Consider the following 22582-nt stretch of genomic DNA (forward strand, 5'->3'; position numbering starts at 1 on the left):
AATGTGCATAAATTTTCTCCTAAACTCTTGCCAGTTTTTTTGTTTGTTTGTTTGTTTGTTTGTTTGTTTTTTAAACTCAGGGAATGTCTGTCTCAAAGACTTAGGAACAATCTCTCTGAAATGTAAACATCAGAGACGCCTGGGTGACTCAGCGGTTGAGGGTCTACCTTTGGCTCAGGACACGATCCCAGGGTCCTGGGACCGAGTCCCACATGGGGCTCCCTCCATGGAGCCTTCTCTCTCTGTCTATGTCTCTTCCTCTCTCTCTCTCTCTCTGTGTCTCTCATTAATAAATAAATAAAATCTTTTTAAAAAATGTGAACATCAAAGGAGATGACATTCCTATTACCTAGTCTCTAACTAAAGGAGGGTAGGAGCCTAAATTCAATTAACAACAATTAGCAAATGTAGGTAGCCTGATCCTAGAGAAAAACATTTGCAAACTCACAAATAACTCAATGTGCTGGATACGTGCCACTGATAACTCCAACTTCAAGATCCTCGAATACTTTTCCACTAGCTCATCCCAAAGCTAATAAACTCTCCAGTGTTTTGTTTCAGTGGGTGTGAATTCAGTCCCCTTCCCTATTGCAAAATCTCAAATAAGATTGAGATTCCTTGTTTAACACTGTCTGGTGCAATTTTTGCTTTGACATGGGTGTGGCTATGTGTTTCTGTTTTCCTTCTCTATATGCGTTGTCTTGGCCAGCAAATTTTCTCAGGGACAAGTTAACTGATTTATTATAATGGGATCACAAACAGTGCCTTGGAAAAGCAATCCACAGTATAGCAAAAATGGTATAAGAGTGGATTCCTTTGAACCTAATGCCTATAATATTTCCAATGTAAAATACCTTTGTCTGAGTACGTTCTCATCATTGTTCCCAGTGACAAAATTGAGTGCTTTTTTGCCTCCTTTAGCAATTTTTGGCCTTATGGACTAGAAGTCCTGCTTCTGAGAGGAGGGATGTGTTTACCCAGGAACATGTGAAGAGTTTCACTAAACTTAAAATTATTTACTTTTGTTATTTTGAGCTCCTTTTGCCAATAAAACAACAATCAAAAAGAAAGTTAACTATACTGGCAGAGATAATTGACCTCAGTTATCATGAGGAGGTGGTGTTGCTGCTGTGGAATGTGAATAGATCTGGAGCTAAGGAGATTCCTTAGGGAACCTCTTAATGCTTTAATTGAGTCAAAATCTTAAATGGCAATCGCAGCAAAGACATGATAACCAAAGAATTGGAACCCTCCGGCATGAAAGTATGATTTATCCCATGCACCAGTGCTCTTGGCCACCTGAAGTGCTGACTCAAGTTGAGGGAAATCTACATGAGCAGTGGAAGAAAAATATAAAGAATATCAGTTATGGCTAATCTCAGGACCAACTGCAGCAATTGGTTACATCTTCTTGAAATTTGTTGGTTGTCATTTGTTATATTTAATGAATGTGTCTTTTATATAAATCTGCACAAACATAATTTTCTATATTATAAGAAAACTTGCACAATAAGATAAAGGTTATCTTTATTACTTAATCTTAATTTCCCAGATAAATTTCTCTAATTTCATTTCTCAAAAAGAAATACTAACAAAATAGTTAAGTTCTTGGTAAATTGTGTAGGATCAGAAGTGTGTACCTTGGGAATAAGTTAAAAGCAGCTTAAGTAAACACCACACAACATTTGTTGATGAACATTGCCTTTACTTGAAGTTCAAACTAAGAATCATTCTCATGCAAGAATATTTACTAATTATTTCACTTATTTTAAAAAATGAAACTGAAAAGGTTTACATTGGGTCAGCCCATGATTAAAAGTATAGAATTATGTACATCAATAATGAAGCCCCAGAAAGAGAAATTAAGAAAACAATTCCATTCAAAGTTGCACCAAAAATAATCAGATAACCAGGAATAAACCTAATCAAAGAGGTGAAAGATCTATACTCTGAAAACTATAAAACACTGATGAAAGAAATTCAAGACAACACAAAAAAATGAAAAGACATTCCATACTCATGGATTGGAAGAACAGATATTGTTAAAATGTCTATACTACCCAAAACAATCAACGCATTCAATACAATCCCCACCAAAATGCCAACAGTATTTTTCAGACACCTAGGACAAAGAGTCCTGAAATTTGTATGGAATCACATAAGTCCCCAAATAGCCAAAGCAATCTTCAAAAACAAACGAAAAGCTGGAGGCATCACAATTCCAGACTTCAAGTTACATTAAACAGTAGAGTACTGGCACAAAAATAGACACGTAGATAAATAGAATGGAATAGAAAACCCAGAAATAAACCAACAATTATTTGGTTGACTAATTTTCTGGCAAAGTAGAAAAGAATATCCAATCGGAAAAATTCTCTCCAATAAGTGGTGTTGGGAAAACTGGATAGCAACACACAAAAGAATTAAAATAAACCACTTTCATATACCATACATAAAAATAAATTCAAAATGAATTAAGACCTAAATGTGAAGATCCTAGAAGTGAGTGGAGTCAGTAACTTCTCTGACATTTCCCATAGAAACTTTTTTCTACCTTGGTTCCCTGTTGCAAGGGAAACAAAAACAAAAATAAACTATTGGGACCACATCAAAGTAAAAAACTTCTGCACAGCAAAGAAAACAATCAACAAAACTAAAAGGCAGCCTAAGTAATGGGAGATGATATTTGCAAATGATGTATCTGATACATCGGGTTGGTATCCAAAATATATAAAGAGCTTATAAAACTCAACACCCAGAAAATTAATAATCCAGGTAAAAATGGGCCAGATACATGAACAGGCATTGCTCTAAAGGAGATATACAAATGTCCAACAGACATATGAAAAGATGCTCATTATCAGGGAAATACAAATCAAAACCACAATGAGGATCACTTCACACCTGTCAGGATGGCTAACATCAACAACACAAGAAACAACAGGTGTTGATGAGAATGTGGAGAAAAAAAGAACCCTGTGTACTATTGATAGGAATGCAAACTGGTGCAGCCACTGTGGAAGGCAGCATGGAGGTTCCTCAGAAAGTTAAAAATAGAACTACCTCTATGACCCAGCAATCCCACTATTGGGTACTTACCCAAAGAATACAAAAAAACATTAATCCAAAGGGATACATGTACCTCCATGTTTATAGTAGCATTATTTACAATGGCCAGGGTATGGAAGTAGCCCAAGTCTCCATCCATTGATGAATGGATAAAGAAGAGGTGGTGGTGATGGTGGTGGTGGTGGTGGTGTGTGTGTATGTGTGTGTGTGTGTGTGTGTGATGGAATATTATTCAGCCATAAAAAGAAGGAAATCTTGCCATTTGTAATGACATGGATAGAGCTAGAGTATAATACTAAGTGACATAAAATAAATACCATGTGATTTCTACTCATATGTGGAATTTAAGAGCAAAGGGAAGAAAAAGAGCTAGAGAGAGATATAAATCAAGAAAAAGACTCTTAATTGTAGAAAACAAAGTGATGGTTATCCGAGGGGAGGGAGGATGGGTGAAATAGGTGATGGGGATTAAGGATTACAATTGTGATAAATACTGGCTATTGTATGAAGTGTTGAATTACTATCTTGCACACTTGAAATTAATATAATTCTGTATGTTAGCTAACTAGAATTAAAGTAAAAACTTTAAAACAATAAAGTTCTACTTCAACACAAAAAGTGAGGAAAGAGCAAGAACAAATAATTTTCAGGGAGAAAAAAAAACACATGAATTATAATCATATGGAAATCTGCTCAATTTAATAGTGATCAAAGAACTATACACTAAAATGAAGCACCAACTTTCATTTGCCAAAGCTGCAAAGAGTTAACTGTGCTGTTCATTCTGGGGATGGGTGAAGTGTAATGAAATGGACCCTCAAAAAATGCTGGGGGAAGCATAAAGTGAAGTGTGTTATAAAGCTGCTAAAAAAGTGTGACATTCTTAACAAAATTCTAAAAATATGGAATTATAATGTTGTTTTTTAACTCACAGGAGCTGGACTTTTTAGTTCAAATGTCAATGAAATAAATAGCACAACTGATGATGTGAGAAACCCTGATGTATGGAACAAAAGTGCATTATTTTGTCATGATGTTTCTGTTGTGTTCTTTATCAAGGTGACAACATAGCGCACTTCACTGATTTGCTTACTGTGTTCCTGCCTTCCATTTATTTTTCCATATTAAATTTCTTACACGGAAGAAATATGTTCATTTTGGTTTTTTCATCTTTGTGTTCCATTTTAATTAAAATTATATCTATCAATCTTTTTATTATTGTTTCAGGGTTTCTTTTTCTTTAGTGCCCGCGGTTCTTGGTCACTGCTGCAAAGAACGAAGGGGTAGACCAGATGAAGAGTGGTGGGCAGCACAACAAAGTTTATTGAGCCATAGCAAAAAGCTCCTGAAGAGTGACAGGGCACCAGAGGAGTTTCTAAGTCTAGAGATTTTTATGAGAATGTTGGTAGGCTGTTTTAATCCATGTACCTGTCACCCAATCAGGTTTTTGTACATGTGCTCCTCTACCTATCAGGGAGTTGTTCATGTGGCAAAGGGTGGATGGCTCCTTCTAGGGTAAGTGTGACTTCCTCTTAGGGCGGGTCCTCTTTGGCCTTGCCTGCCTTTCTTCTGTTCTTCATTATTATTTTTATCATTTTACAAGAATAATATTATGATCATTAGACATGAGAGTGATTAACCTGAATTAAATGCATTTACCCTGATTACGGTATCTATGCAGTTGATCTACTTTAATGATTAAGGAAGCTCAAAAGAATGCATCAATTATTTTTTTAATTTAGCAGTTTGTATTTTATGTATAACCTTTGAAATTGAGACTGGAAAACCAAAAGGAACCCCTGAAAGAAAATACTGTTTGCCCTCCCCACCCCCTGCTGCTTTGCTTCTTTTCTTGCTTCTGTTCTTGCTAGGATGTACACCCATGCCCCTATACATGCCTTAATGTATGTCTTCCTTGTAAGGGACAAAGAGATAATGATATCTTTGGAGTCTTCCAGAACATAAATGATATCTAAGGAATGACCACACCGAGCCGCCATATGCGTATTTCAGACCCCTAGCTCAAGATATCTTGACATCAAGACCCCTGGCTTCATGGAATGAGTGGTTTCTAAAAGATGCATGAATCCTGTCCTTGTTCCTGGATGCCTGCTCCTTGGAGCCTGAAAGAACACGTGCATCAGACCATAATTGCCAATAAAAACCCCAGATCCCAAGCAAAAATGAGACTCCCTCCTTTCCCTTCCAAGTCTCTGAGATGCTCCATTTGAATCTCTCTGTATATCTTTAATAAAACTCTGCTTTCACCTCCGTTAGCTCGTGTTTGATTTCCAACCTTCAAGAAGACCTCTAGGCTGGTCCTGCAGGACCCTTTCTGGGTTCTTAGACACGGCCTGCTTGCATCAAAGTGGTTATTATAGTTGTTATTGAGTTAAGAATTTATATGCAAAGCCACGATATTCCCAACATAAAACATTTCAGATGTTTGACTGACATACAGAATAAGACATGTGTGTATCACTACGTGTACATTTTATTTACTTTATTATCCAAATAAAGCATTTCCCAGTGCAAAATGCATCCACAATCATATCTTAGAAAGATTTAGATATAGATGAGTCAATGATTGGATGTATAAAAACTACATAATCACTGCCATGTCCAAAACACAGTAAAATGACTTATTTTAGAACTACCTCTTCAGTACTTTCTTCACTCTTGAGTTTAAATTCCCCAAATTAAATGTTTATAAATGTCTAATAACAGGGATATCCTTTTGGCATAGTGGGTATAATGAATATTTATTATAGTCCTAAAGAATTGTACTGTCTGAAATTTCTATCCTAGAAAAAACATATTATTCACTTTATATAATAGGCATTTTCAAAAGTACTAGGAATCTCTTTTTTCTTATACATTAGAATAATTTCTAGCAAGTCCCAGAGACCAAATGGATAACTCTACCTTGGCCCGTATGTACTTTCTCCCCATGACCTTCAGAGACCTCTTTGATTATTAGCATAACATTTTCTCACCTCTTAGGTCTCCATTTATGCTTCAACAGCCTCATTTACATTTTGGCTTACTCACTCAGCAATAATACTGCAGAGCTTCATAGAAGGAAATAAGCTATCTATGGACAGGAAATTTAAGCAATAGCTCTAGATTTACATTTTTTAAATGTCTCTATTTTCATTCCTATCAACATCCTTCTGGGACTTGGCTCTTTTCCTTTCTTTATTGTTTATGTCAGCCTACATTTCTCTTATTTTTATTCTTTTTTTCTGGTTTTCTAAATAAGAGTAAAGTCTGCAGTCTGTTTTATCCCATTTCTTTTCTTTAAAGTCCTTTGTTCTACCCAAACAATATTCATCTATAGATAGCCTATCAGAATTGTTTTGCTAACATTTTAAAACGGCTGTGTATCAGATTGGCTTATCAAGACACCAGAGTATAGTATAACCGAAGACTAATTATACTTCGGAAGGATCATGCAATTTGTTTACTTGGTTTTGCAAACACTTGAGGGTGCTCTGGAAAGTTAGAGCATTGATGTTCAAATCATTTCAAATAACTTCAGACTGCCTCCTGGCAGTCATTTTATGTTTTGTTCCTCACAGAAGTTTTAATTAGATAGATCAAAGTTGGTTCTCAAATCATAAGGAAAAAATGAAAAATCAGCATGAATTTTTACACAAATAAGGGCAGAATGATTCAACTTGGAAGGGGAAAAAAGAACTAAAAGATGCAGTTCAGATTAAAAATAATTTTAATGTAATTGAATTGAGATATGCCAATATACTTTAAAAACTGTCTGATGAAAGTGCATCTAAAAGCAGATCCTGAATCACAGCAGGGTCCTTCGTATAATAGAGAAGTCAATGAGAAAAATAATTATAACTGTAAATCTATAGTTTATAGTGGGTCTACAGAAGTATTTCTTTTATGTAAACAAGACTGAACTGCTTTTTAAGCTGGTGGGCAATGGTTTAGAGAAAGCTCATTAAGCTGTTTCATTTTTTCTGTGTCCTTTCATCAGTTGGATGACAATTTAATTATAAATACGATGATTTATGAAATCAATAGATACATATTAAAATTAAATTTGCATCTTTTAAAGTGTAATTTGTATAACCAATTGGATAGATGGTGATGGTGTTCTACCTACGGAAAATTCAAGTAAAGATTGTATTTTATAAGCTAGAAAGTATAGGATAATAAGGAAGTTAATGTTTTGCCTGTTACAATTATTCAGTTGAACCCTAATCTCTATTACTTTCTTTTACAAGTTGTTTATAAACCATGTTGAATTGAATTCTGATGATCAAATAGTTTTATAAATACTTGCAGGGGAATTTCCGAGTGATTTTGAATATCATAAATAAAAAGATAATGTAACATGTTTTAAAAATACGTAAGCATTGAATTCTGATAGAACATGGCGTCTGAATCTTGTACTATTTCAGCCTTTGACTGAGAAGTTACCTTAGGGATTAAGGCATATGATCTTTTCAAATAAAATGAATTGTCATCAGAAGATCTATTTTGCATATTTCTTTTTGAACATTTCAGTTGTCATGAGTAAGATATGCAGGTGAAATGTATAAATAATAAAGCCAGAGACATTAAAAATCTAAGCCTGCCTATTTTGTCTAGCAGTAAAAATATGAAACCCTACTGAGTAGAAATTTTAGTCTTGTCTGTAAAATTCCAGAAAAGCAACTTAAGTCATTTTTGAAAAAAAGTTTTAATTATTTAATTATCATGATCTAATATTGAAAGTATTTGAAGTTCCCTTTATATTTAGCTGATTAATGCATCTTTATAATTTGCCTACCAATTCTAATTGATTCAAGAATGAGTTGTAGTGCTTAATTTTTTTCTTAGAGTTGATTTGATTTGATTTATTTTGTTTTACCTAACTCAAAATAATAGAGGACAGAGACAAAGTGAAATTATGCCTGGGATATATTTATTTAAAAGCAAAAACTTAATCTCTATATTAGATGCTAGTGATCTAGCACATTCTCTGGCTCAAAAACTAATGCTGTTTTTTTTTCCAAGTGGACCCAGCCATTAATATCTACCAATTAATTCTTAAAAACAAGTGGAGCTCTAGTAAGAAAATGCAGCACTAAAAACAAGAATTAGTAATATTTTTAAGAGATATTTTTAGAGCAAAAGTACAGCCCAGGAAAAGATACATGTAAAATAATAGGTACACATGTTATTTTCTCCTTTTTCATTAAGAAATGCAATAAATAGAAAGATTATAGTCTTGGTTGCATCTTATCCAAATAATAAAAGAAAGAAGAAGAGAGGGTGTAATCAAACCAATATGAGTTCATTCCTTGGCAAGTCAGAAGCTATACTAGCTGTGTTGTCACATAGAAAAAACTTTTATTTTCAACAAAAAAGATCACAGGGAATACCTTCCAAAACTGGGACTCCTGGAGAGAGAGTGAATAAAGCTCTTTAAGGTTAGGATGAATATTTAGATAGGAAAACCTTATCATCTATGTAGAGGTGTGCATAAGGGCACACACACGCCTTAATGAAACCTGCCCACACCTACATTGTATGGTATGTAAATGAGGCTGAGGCTCCTCCGTGGGTGGAGATTTTAATATTATAATAAGGTAAAGATAATGAAAGGTCAATTCAGAGGTCATTACAAGGTCTCTCTGTGCAGGCGTTAATCAGGTGTGGTTCAAATGGTCTGGGTGGTCTGGGTGGATTAAAGATTTTGTCTGGGCGGTTGCCATTACCTGGGGAGTGGTTTTAGATTTCATTTTCCTGAGTTAAGAGGAAAGCCAGAAAGGAAAGCTTAGGGGAAAATGTAAGACAAAAATTAGTGAGTTTTTTTAGCAGGTGGGAAGTAAAAGCCAGGTCTGGCTGGTGATAAGAGTTTAAGAAAAAGGTAATGAGCACATGGACTGTTCTCCAAGATAAACCATGTTAGGCCACAAAACAAATATTAATAAATTTAAAAAATAAAAATCATGTAAAATATATTTACTGATCACAGTTGAAACTAGCAGTTCACAGAGGAAGAAAACTGGAAAACTCACAAATATGCAGAAATTAAATAACATATTCTTAAACAACTAATAGGTCAAAGAAGAAAGCATGAGGGAAACTAGAAAACACCTTGAGAGAAACAAAAATGTAAATACAACATACAAAAACATATGGGATACAGTGAAAGCAATATTAAGAGGGAAATGTATACCTATAAATGTTTGCATAAAGAAAACAACAAAACACTGCTCAAAGAAATTAAAGATATCAATAAATGGAAAGATTTCCTATGTTCATGGATTGGCAGAAATGAGAAACAGTATCTTAGCCCAAGTCCTGGATCAGTCAGCCCAGGGCCCGTTTAAGTAACTTAGCACTTGTAAAGTCTGAAAAAACTAAAGCAGTAGAGAATTACCTCATATAGATGGCAAGATACGGACAACTCAGTGGGGAGGTATCAGAACAAGGTTTAATAGAAATCCTTGAGAAAGTAAGCCAACAAACAGAAAAGAAAACCACAGTTAAATTCAACAGAAGAAAAGTCATGGACTCTGATGAAGAGGATGATTATTGAAATTTAGGATGGTTAGAGACTGGAACTTAATGGAACAGTTCTAAGACAGATAATATTGGGTGGAAGTGAAGATCTGATCGTTTACTTTGTTTATTGTCTATATGCCTTTTAAAAAAATAAACTTGGTATGCAAAATTTAAAAAATGAATTTTCAAATATGAAATTTTGTTTCATATTGTTAACTTCAATAACAATCAATAATCAACACTGCTCAAAGTGATATGCAGATTCCATGTAATCCCTATCAAAATTCCAATGAATTTCTGTCAAAAAAGAAAAATCCACCCTAAAATTCATATGGAATTACAAGGAATCGCAAAGACCCAAAACAATCCTACAAAAAAATTTGAAGGCTCCTGATTTCAAAATTTACTATAACACCACTGTAACCAAATGTGTGGAACTGGCATAAAGAAAGACATATAGGCAGAAGAAATACAATAGAGCCCAGAAATAAGCCCTTGCATATATCATTACACACATCTGCAAAGGATACTGGAAAAAGTATTTGTTTTAGTCTAATTGTCATGCACCTACCTGAAAATTCTGTTATTAAGGGGAAAAAAGGAATAGATAACCATTTCTACCATATAGAAGAATAGATAACAGTTTCTATCAAATAGAAGTAACAGAGATGGAAACAGAACGGGGAAAAGACCCATAGAAGAATCTAATTAGCTTCAGAAACAATTTCATTCTTGCTGACAAAAGGCTCTGCACAATCTGGCTTCTCAATTCTTTTCAACTTCTTCCTTTTCTTCATTTTATCCAGCCACACTGGCCTTCTTTGTATTCCTTAAAGGCAACGGAGCCTATTCCTTCCTATGAGCCTGCACATACATGCCTACAGTTTGGTATGGTTTTTCCTAGTTCTTTTCAGACCGGCTTATATCCATCTCTCAATTCTCATTTCTTCTGTTCCTTTGAGGTAGCTTCTTGTTTCATTATATTCTTTAGACGGAATTGCCAGATTTAGCAAATAGAAATGTCTGATAACCTGTTCATTGGAGTTTCAGATAAACAGCACATATGTCGTTTTTTAGTATGAGTATGTACAATGCAATATCTGAGTCACATTTATACCCCCCCCAAAAAAAAAAACAAACTGAAAAATGAAAATCTACTCATTGTTTATCTCAAATTTGGATCTTAATGGGTGTCCTGGAATTTTATCTGACAAGCCAATTATTAGCGTTTTGAAATCTACAATGACATTATTTATTTATATTATTACATATGTATTATATTATTAATGAATGTCTATCTCCACTAATAAATAATACATTTCCTAAGGGCTTGATCACTACAGTATCTGTGAGGCCTAACACAATATAAACTCAATAGTTATTTGTTGAATGAATAAAATAAGGGTGTGCCTATCAACATTACTCTTTCACTGTTCAGTAAGTTTTATCCAATATCACAGGTGAAATAAGAGAAACTAATTAGGCAATACAGAAATGATATTTATATTCTCTAAGATAAAATTACCACTGAAGAGGACATGACTTGGAAAAAAACAAGGGATTCAAAAATATTCGACAATGAATACATCATTTGCACTGGTCACTGGCAAAAGGAGAGTTAACATTTATCAGCTATATTTTGATTAATTTTTTATTTATTTCAACTTTCCTCCTCTTCCAAATTACTGGACATTCAAGTAAAATATACTCAAATAATTCTATTAAATATGTCATATATAAAATAATCACATTTTTTTCCCTCAAAATCTTTTCTCTGTTTCTGTTTCTATCTGATATTCCCTGCAGGAAGCTAATCCAAATGATCTCTACAAAATTTTGGTGAGAATTATTTTGGGAGAGGTTAATTGCTGTTTTACTGAGAAAATGTGATTTAAAAATAATAAGTCAAAAAAATAATAAAAATAATAAGTCAATACTCTAAACAGAATAATAGCAATGTGCATGGACTGAATAAAGAAAACCATTTCTCTTATCAGGCTGTGAATATAGCTATCACATCACATTCTGCTTCAAATTATACAAACGCCAATGAAAAGTTCAATGTTATCAACTTTCTATCTTAGTAAATTTTTATCTTTCCTATTAATTTTATTTCCATTTTATTTATAACTATAAATAACAACCAGCTCAATAGAAAGCTATAGCATGGCCATGCACTGGAAGAAAATTATTAAAAATGTACACATTTATCTTAACTTTGTGTAGTAATTTAGTATGATTTCCCTGAAACTCTAAATGGATATTTATTAAACTCCAACAAATATCTCAAAACCCATTTGAAACAACAAACAAGTGACAATTATAAAGCTATTTAAGCAGTGGGATAATGAGAGAACCGGCACAAGTAATCCTAAAGCTCTAATAATTACGACACGCTACAGGTACAGAATAGACCGGTCAATCGGAAAAACTAGTAATCTCAGAAAACAATGCTAGCAATTATATGCAACAAAAAAGATATTTATTATCCATGACATTTTTTAGAAGGAAATTTGTGAGAGCAAGTGATGATTTATATTTTTTTAACTGTGTCCTACATGCTTCTCTTGACAAATAGAGAAGAAAGATTGAGTGTCCAGAAACTATCTTTAGGCAGGTGAATGATATTGTGAAAAGAAGCATAAGAGTGTATGTTGGGGGTGAAGAACAGAGAATGATGGGAAGCTATCAGAGAGAAATTTTGCCTTGAGGGGAAACATTTAGAGAATTGGAGAACTGAATAAATAGGATGTTTAATGAGACTACGTGAAAAAAATCTCCTTAAGGAGATTTAGAATAAAGCTCTATATTGCTCATTAAGATTTCTAGTTTTAATTGTGGTATCCTGGAAAAGAGATTGGGTCATGAGAGGCCCAAGTTGTATTTATATCATCTGTATTTAAATTTTCATTATAAAAAAAAAAGTGATTTAAAAGGAAATTAAATACGTAACGTAGAGATACAAAACCAAAGTAAATATAAGTGAACGTTTAAAAGTTTTAACATAAAGAAAACTTTTCTAAAAATCAACAGAACATATTAGGTGGAAATGGTGATGATAGATAGATGTGACTAGCTACACATTTTAAATGATGGTATTGAAAAACATAGGAATGTCAAAATCAAAGGCTTACAACCAAACCAAGCTTATATGTAGTAGAACAGATTGATTGCCGCCAGAGATTGGGTGTGGAGACAGAGGGGTGGGTGAAATAGTTGCAAAGGGTAAAAGGCACAAACTTCCACAAACTTATTTATGTTAAGTCATAGGGACATAATGTACAACATGATGACTATACTTAATACTGCACTGGGTATTTCAAAGTTGCTAAAGAGAAATATTAAAGATCCTTATAATAAGAAAAAAAATGTAACTATGTATGGGAATGAAAGTAAATTAGAATTATTGTGGTGATTATTTTACATGATATACAAATATCAAATCATTATGTTACTTTTCTAAAATTAACGTAAGGGACGCTGGGTTGGCTTCACAATTTAGCACCTGCCTTCAGCCCAGGGCATGATCCCAGGAGTCCCGGGATCGAATCCACATTGGGCCCCCTGCCTAGAGACTGCTTCTCCTTCTGCCTGTGTCTCTGCCCCTCTCTCTCTGTGTCTCTCATGAATAAATAAATAAAATCTTTAAACATTTTTAAAGTAAATTAAATTAATGTAATATGTCAATTATACTTCAATAGAAAAAATATATAAATAACCATTATATGAATAAAAGGAGAACAACCTTTTAGTAACCAAGATGTGCCAGTTATAAAAATGAAATGAATGTAATAAAAAATACAAATTCGAAAGATGAAAATTTGATAACTTTATTATTTATTGACATTTATATAGATTGAAGTGGGATCTTATCAAAATATTATGTTCATGGCTGGATGAGAAGAATGTTGTGGCCTGATGAGAGAAACTGGTACAACATGTTGGACATATTCATCATATTGCACTAAAAATGGCAGTACCAATTTATATTGTATCCATGAGCACAGGAAACTGTTAAGATGACATACATTTCGTTTATCTAGTGAGTCAACATCTGTAAAAGTGTCTGAGATTGAAATAGATATATGAATAGAAATTCATATATATAGTATCTCCATCAGTAATGCCATTGGTGTTACAGTAAACACTTGTAAAATTGTAGTATAATAGAAATATTTAGACAATCTACACACTGTAGAAAAAGTAAATTATAATGTGTTATATGCATAAGACTACAGTGATCATGCCGATGGAGCCAGCATGTCAACATTTGTCCTTTACTCTTCTAACCCAAGCAGGAAAATCCAATGTAAAGGGCCACACTGGGAGCACATATCATACCATCTTTTCTACCAGTAATCCTTACCTCTCATCTAGCATATGCCTTTTAAATACAATTGTCTACCTATATGCCTCATTTTTCCTCAAAACAGTGTTTTTCCAGCTCCTTGAAACTGCTGTGTCTCTAAACATTGAGATTTAACTAAACAGGAGTTGAACTTTGTGCAACTAAAATGTCTCTTATATTTTTATCTCAAAGAAATTGCCTACATCCAACACTAAATTAGATTTGTACTCCATAAAACAAGAAAATGCTGGAAATTTTGGTATTGCCATTTCTTTCCATTTCTTCTATGTTTATTGATATCTCAGAACACTGGGAATGACTTTTCCCCCCTTAACCCCAGATTTAAGTACTGTGTGTCTCCTACTCCCAAATAATCTTATAAAGTAGTAATAAAGGGTTCTTGCTTCTGGGATTGGTATATAGTTATACCCTTAAGGATATCTCCTCAGTTAACATTTCCCCAGTTGAAAACCTCTTCTTTCCTAGTAATCACAATCATTCTTAGATCTTACTAGGGTGGGGACAGCCACACCCAATAGCGTGAGTGGGAGTAGCCACACCAGCAAGACCAACAATATGATTGGGGGTAGGGGCTTTGGGCCAAGTGATACCAGCCCAACTTTCAGGAGATTGCTGGAGATTGAGCTCAATTACATAGGAAATAAATTAATCATGCATATATAATAAGGCCTCAATAAAAACTCTGGACATCTTGATTCACAGGAGATTCCAAGGTTGGCAATATTCCATGTGTATCACCACACTTCAATGCTGGGAAAGTAAAGCATCTTGGGGACAATGGAAACAGCCATTTGGAAACCTGTCAAACTCTTCCCCTATGTGTGTCTTTCCATAGCTATTTTAATGTATCTTTCCCTGTAATACTTGTAAATATGAGTATTTTAAGTTTTTGTATAAGTTTCAGTGAGTTGAGTTTTGTTAAGACTCAACTAGCAGGGATCCCTGGGTGGCGCAGCAGTTTGGCGCCTGCCTTTGGCCCAGGGCGCGATCCGGGAGACCCTGGATCGAACCCCACGTCGGGCTCCCGGTGCATGGAGCCTGCTTCTCCCTCTGCCTGTGTCTCTGCCTCTCTCTCTCTCTGTGTGTGTGACTATCATAAATAAATAAAAATTTAAAAAAAAAAGACTCAACTAGCAAATAATCTCTAGAAAAGTATTAAAACTGAGGGTGGTTTTGAGAAACTTGCACATTTGAAGTTGGTGTCAAAAATTAGGGTGATCTTGGGATGCCTTGGTGGCTCGGTGATTGAGCGTCTGCCTTTAGTTCAGGGCATGATCCCAGAGTCCTGGGATCGAGTCCCATGTCGGGCTCCCTGCATGGAGCCTGCTTCTTCCTCTGCTCGTGTCTCTGCCTCTCTCTCCCTGTGTCTCTCATGAATAAATAAATAAAATCCTTAAAAAAAATATTAGGGTGATCTTGTGTAGACTTTTCCCTCAAACTATGTAAGTTGGACCCTAACTCCTTACGGTTGGGATCAGTAGTCTTGACCAAACCTTGCCATCTGCATAGCTGTGCCCTTTATCTTTATACTTTGGTATAAGGTATAGGAAGGGCCCTTTATTGTCATTCACTCCAGGTTCCACAAATATGAGGGAGGAGGCCTGGAGCTTCAAACTGACACCTAAGAAAGGGCCAGAAGAGGCATTTCTGTTGGGCTGAAATAATACTTGAGATGTTCAAGAAACTGACTGATGGCCATTAGACTGGATTGTGGTGAATGTGAACTCTAAGTTTTGCCTTACTGAATCTATTCAAATAAAAAAAAATTGTCCAAAGTTCAAGCTCAGATAAGTGTATCCTCCCTTTCACGTACCATTGTTCCACCACCAGAACTGAAGGGCATTTTGTGGCCATACCAATAAATCCCATCACTTGCAAGCTGAGGAGGATTTCATGTTCTGGAAAAACAGAGGGTATTGAGTATTTGCCTGTAGAACATCTGGTATCATTGTAGGCCAAGCCTTGTTTCAGTGAACAATGATGATGAATGCACCCAGTCAGAGGCGTCTATGAGCTCTGCCTCCACAGCTACTCCTTCAGAAAGATGTTCCTGGATGAGAAGAATCTCTATCCATGAAGCATAGAAAAGACTGTCTTCAAGCAAACAAGGCTCATCTAGGTGGATAATTTTTTTTTTTTTTTTTTTTTTTTTTGCCATGGGCAATTAAACTTTTACCATTTCAGGTAAAGAAGGGTGTCTTTAGGTATCTAGTTCTTCATTTGCTGACTTTCAAACAACCAAAACTATAATATACTGGGAATATCAGAGAGCTACAGAGGTACTCTCAGGAAAATCTTTTGCATAGAGACTATTGTTGTCATTGAGCCACAATGTTAAGAGACAGGCTTTGCATTCAGCAGATAGACAATCCTGCATGGCATGACTGTGTAGTCACCTGCCAGTACTTCTAGTTGGCTTTCATTCATTCATTCATTCATTCATTCTATAAAAGTATTCATCTATGTGAGTCAGACACTTTTCTAGACTCAGGATAAAAAAAAAAAATCCTTTGTCTCCAAAACTTACAAGTTACTGGGGAAGGCAGATGAAAGAGAGTGAGAGAGAGAGAAGGATAGAAACAGAGACAGAGAGCATGAGAGGAAAGGGGAAGGGAAAAGGGGAGAAGAGGAAGGAAGGAGAGGGAGGAAACATGTAATTAGTGATAAGGAAGGAAAGTCAAGAAAGAATGATAGAAGTGTTGGATTGGGGATAAAAATTCAGAAACGGTGGGCCAGGAAAGTTCTTTATTTTTACTCTACTTTGCTTCTGGCCTGGCCCTTTTATCTGGATAATTTCTTCTGAGGCAGCCAAGGTGGCTTGACTGTGTCTCAAAAGAGCCTTCCTATGGGAATGGAATGAAATATAATCAATCAATAGTTTTGAGGCTTGTTGAAACAAAGATTAATGATGGGAAAGAGGACAGTGTTACGTGGAGACTTATGGTTGTGTACTGGTCACATTAGATGCAGTGGCAGTCATCGGAAAATGAAAGTAAGACAGGGCCAAACCTCTGAAAATGTGAAACTGCAAGGAAACAATATTTATTTGCAATACAAATAGGATTTCGAAAGATTCTTTCCACATCTGTTTTTTCGTCCTCGCTGTTAGAGCTGAGCATCAGAACCTGAAGGGTAGTGAGCAGAGAAGACACTGGTGAGCTGGAGAAATGGGGGTGCTCCCGTCCAGACGTGGGGCTGACCGCACAATACCTGCGTTACTTGGGGAGGGGACAGAGAGTGTGTCAGTGCAGATGGAAGACAAAACTACCAGCTTAGCACAGAAGGACAAACTCCACTAGAAATCAAGGGGTTGGAAAAGAGCAGGGCAGGGTTTGGTAATTTTGCAGGTGAGCTCTGAGGCAAAACACAAGCATGTAGGCGTGCACACACATGCACACGCACGCCTGCTGTGCTGCTGTGACAACCACCCGGACCTAGGAATTTCTTTGACCACGGAATTTCTTTTGGCAGATAAGAATCTGCAATCTGGCCACCTGGCCATGCACAAAGAGAATTCTCTAGCTAAGGGAAGCCCTTGACTTGCATGAGAAGCAAGAGTCAGGCAAGTGCTGACAATGTACCCCCTTTTCCACACTAGCTGTGCTCCAGTCGCTGTTTAATAACTTGAGTGTCTTTTGTCTCTTCTTTAAAGATAACTCAGGGAAAACCTGTGAGCCTCACAGCACCAACGTGTTTTCACCTCCAGGTATTTGCTTGAAATGCTATTTCCACTCATTCTCTCAGCACCTCTCAATGTCACTGTCTCAGGCTGCTCTTTGCTGATTACTATGTGAAAGATACCCTACTGGCCTTCACTATCTCTCTACCTGGCTGCTCCCTCCTCCCGCTACCACACCCAACAGTGTGATAATATATTTATGTGTTTCGTTTCTACCTTCCCTTCTGGAAAGTAAGCTCCATGCTGAGAGTAGTACCTAACACCTAGCAGGAAAAGAGTTGTTCTATAAATCCATAAGCAAAATACTTAGCAAATTCCCCACGTCAGTCTAATAAGGATTTGGGCATGTGCGTATTTGTAATCTCATCTAAGGAGCATCATAAAACATAACAAATGTTGGCATGTCTCCTGTCTCCTGGTACATCATGGATTTTAGGAAAATATTTCCATAGCAGTACTCATGCTAATTCTATAAATCTTGGTCATGCTAATTAAATAAATCTTGGAGTAAACTCATTTTTTTTTTTCCTGGTAGCAGGATCTCTTAGTTTTCTAATCCATAAGGGCAGATAAAAGCAAAATCAGGACATGCAAAAAAAGTCAATTTTAAGGAAGCACACGTTGCCTTTTTTTCTGTCGTAGAGTCAATGTTTGCTCGGTCCTTTGTGGTATTCTGGGAAGAGTATGCATATTACATATGAAGATAGACAATAAGTGGGAATATTTTAGAAGTATCGTACATGGTCGCCAGGTTTCTGAATCTGACATAAAATTCAGAATTTATAAAGAATGTCAGAACATTTTTATTTTATTTTCCATTCCCATTTATTTTTATTTCAGAAACAACTATCTTCAAAGACTGTGACAATCAGCTCTTATTGTCGTTATTTAGGAAGTTTAAAAGTCCTTTCTTTTTTTAGTTTTATTTTTTAGCGCAGTTTTAGTTTTATAACAAAAGTAAGAGGAAGATGCAGAGATTTCCTGTGTACTCCCTGCCCTCACACATGCGTAGCTTCACCCATTATCAAGATCACTCACCAGAATGGTCATTTTTACCAAGGATGAAACTACATTCACACATAATCGTCCAAAGTCCATAGTTTACTTTAGGAGTCACTTGTGGTGCTGTACATTTTATGGATTTGGAAAATAGCTTAAGGACATATATGTTCCATTATAAAATCACAGAGACAATTTCACTGCCCTAAGAATCCTCTGTGTTCTGTCCAACCTGCACCTTCATCTTTTTTATTTCCACTCATCTTGTTATTGTCTTGATAGTTTTGCCTCTTCCAGAATGTCATATAGTTGGAATTATGTAGTACGTAGCTTTTTCAGATGGGCTTCTTTCTTAGTAATAATCATTTAAGTTTCCTCTGTGTCTTTTCATGGCCAGATAGCTCATTTCTTTTTACTGCTGAATATATTCCATCTTCTGGATCTACCACAGTTTATCCATCTGCCTACTGAAGGACATTTTGATTGCTTCCAAGTTTTGGCAATTAGGAATGAAGCTGCTGTAAATATCCATGTGCAGGTTTTTGTGTAGACATACGATTTCAAGTCCTTGGGTGAATATCAAGAAATGCAATTGCTGGATCATATGGTAAGAGTAAGTTTAGTTTTGCAAGAAACAGCCAAACAGTCCTCCAAAGTGGCTGTACCATTTTGCATTCTCAATGCAGCATATGATTTATAATGCTGACCCACATCTTCACCAGCATTTTGTGTTGTCAGTGTTCTGGAATTGGCCATTCTCATAGGTGTGCAGTGGTATTTCATTATTGTCTTAATTAGCATTTCCCTGATGATGTATGATGTAGAGCATCTTGTCATATGCTTATTTGCTATCTATTGATGAGGTGTCCATTAAGATTTTTGGTCCTCTTTTTAGTAGGGTTTTTCAGTGACTTATTGTTGAGTTTCAATAGTTCTTTGCATTATATTGCATAATAGTCCTTAATCGAATGTGTCTTTTGCAATATTTTCTCTTATTCTGTGGCTCGTCTTCTTGTATTCTTTTTTTTTTTTTTTAAGATTTTATTTGTTTATTCATGAGAGACACAGAGAGAAAGGCAGAGACATAGGCAGAAAAAGAAGCAGGCTCCCTGCAAGGAGCCTGACGTGGGACTCGATCCCGGACCCTGGGATCAGGTCCTGAGCCAGAGGCAGATGCTCAACCACTGAGCCACCCATGCATCCCATGTCTTCTTGTATTCTTGACATTCTCTTTCACAGAGCAGAAATTTTTAATTTTAATGAAGTTCAGTTTATTATTACTTTCATGGGTCATGTCTTTGGTGTTGTTTTTTTTTTTTTTTAAGATTTTATTTATTTATTCATGAGAGACACAGAGAGAGAGAGAGAGAGAGGCAGGACACAGGCAGGAGAGAGAAGCAGGTTCCATGCAGGGATCCCGATGTGGGACTCGATCCCGGAATTCCTGGATCAGGCCCTGGGCCAAAGGCAGATGCTCAACCGCTGAGCCACCCAGGGGTCCCAATGTCTTTGGTGTTGTATCATGGCCATGCCCAAGGCCATTTAGGCTTTCTCCTATGTCATATCCTAGTAGTCTTAGTTTTGCATTTACCTTTAGGTTCATGATCCATCTTGGGTTAACTTTTGTGAAGAGCGTAAGGTCCGTGGTGAGTCCTTTTGATGCAGGTGGATCTCCAGTTGTTCCAGTATCATTTGTTGAGGAACCTATCTTTGCTTTATCATACTGCCTCTGCTTCTTTTTCTAAGGTCAGTTGACTCTATTTATGTGGGTCTATTTCTGGACTCTGTTCTGGTCCATCAATCTATTTGTCTATTCTTTCCCCAATACCATACTGTTTTGATTACTGTAGCTTTATAGAAAATCTCAAAGTTGGATAGTGTCAGTCCTCCTTCTTTGTTCTTCTCAATATTATGTTGACTATTTTGGGTCTTATGCCTTTTCTCATAAACTTTAGAGTCAGTATGTTGATGTCCATAAAATAAAGGTTGTTGCTCCTTAAATCTGAATCTAGTTTTAGTATTTTCCAGCTATGGCAGGTTAGTCAGTGTGATTAGTTTGAAGTAATATGATTTTCATTTATTACTTCTGTAGCTCTGTTTGAGAAAATCTTTATTTCAGTTCACATAAGAGTATGATAATCCCAGTGTTGTATATGCTTTAGTATAATATAATTTATCATACAAACTCTAAAGTTTTATAGTCGTCTTTGAGGGAAATAGATGTCATGAATCTCATTACTGTATGTGTGTGTTTGGGGTACCAGGAAGTCTGCGGTCTTTTATGGTTAGCCTGACTCCTACTCAGTTTAAGAAGCTCACAGCTTTGCCAATGTAATTTTATATGTAAAAAGAGAGCCATTGTCTAGACTAGATAAGGCCCTACTACACTAACTTAAGGCTCTATAATGTTGAGAAAAAAGAAGTTGAATCTTCCACAAGTAAATGTTAAGAGAAGAGCTATTGCAAAAGCTCTGTGCTTACTTTTTTATATATATATATATATTACTGTTCTTCATTGGTAAGTGTTCTATGTCTGCATCAAAACTTCCTGCTGAAGGAATTCTTACTGATGCAGCAGGAGGAATATTCGAGTCTTCATATTAAATAGACTAAATCACTTCATTTCCTAAGCACTCTGGTAGTTTGTGTATCTCTTAATTATACCAATAATTGCTGGGCATGCATTATTGCTAGTTGCGTACAATTACTAGTTGTATATGTCTCCAATTCTATTATAAATTCTTAACAACAGAGAACATGTAACTTTTTTTAACTTCAAACAGTGCACTGAAGATTGCTTTACATATAACATTTGACCAATACATGTTTAACTGGGCCATTCTTACATATAAATCCTAGAGGCAATAGATGGATTTGCCAATTTTAATTATTGCCAAGTCAAGGTTCTCAAGAGAAAGAGAACCTATAGGATATAAATATATATAAAAAGACATATTATAAGGTACTTGCTCATGCAATTATGGAGGCTAAGTCCCAAGATCTGAAGTTGGCAAGTTGGAGAATTGATAGTGCAGTTTCAGTCCAGATGCTGGTAGGCTTAAGATCCAAGAACTGATGTTATAACTTGAGACTAAAGAGAGGAAAATAAACAAACAAACAAAAACAAACAAACAAACAAACAACCAAAACAATGTCCTAACTCCAGGCAGGCAGGTAGGAAGAGTTCTCTATTACTCACAGAAGAGTCAGTCATTTATTTTATATAGCCTTTCAACTGATTGGGTGGGGCCCATCCACAGTAGGGAGAGCAATCTGCTTTATTAGTTTACCAATTCAAAGGTGAATCTTGTCCACAACACTCCTACAGAATGATGTTTGAATAAATATCTGGGCACACTGTGATCTAGTCAAGTTGATACATAAAATTAAACACCACACCAAGTAATTAATACTTTTATAAGTAATTTTCACACTGTTCACATGGATTATGATGCTTAGACCATACGTCCCTGGAGAATATGTGTCCTTATCCCTTTTATTACTTCATGCTGGATGACAGTCCTTATTTCTAATACTTTAACTCTGACAAGTGACTAAAAGATCTTTTTGAAAGATCACTAAATCTGGGTTTTATGGTGCTGTTTTGAAAAAATTCATAATGTGGGCAGCCCTGGTGGCACAGCGGTTTGGTGCCGCCTGCAGCCTGGGGTGTGATCCTGGAGACCTGGGATCGAGTCCCATATCGGGCTCCCTGCATGGAGCCTGCTTCTCCCTCTGTCTGTGTCTCTGCCTCTCTCTCTGTGTGTCTATGAATAAATAAATTAGAAAAAATTCATAATGTTTTAAAAATAAATGATCTGTTTTTGTTACTGGATAAGAACTACAAATCTTTGGAAATATTGAGACTACTTATTCTCTTGATAGATCTGAGATCTTCATGTTGCATATAGGCATTTTTTACTCATTTACATCACTGTATTCAT

This window comes from Canis lupus, chromosome 19 (assembly GCF_011100685.1).
Source record: "Canis lupus familiaris isolate Mischka breed German Shepherd chromosome 19, alternate assembly UU_Cfam_GSD_1.0, whole genome shotgun sequence".
In the NCBI taxonomy this organism is placed as follows: Eukaryota; Metazoa; Chordata; class Mammalia; order Carnivora; family Canidae; genus Canis; species Canis lupus.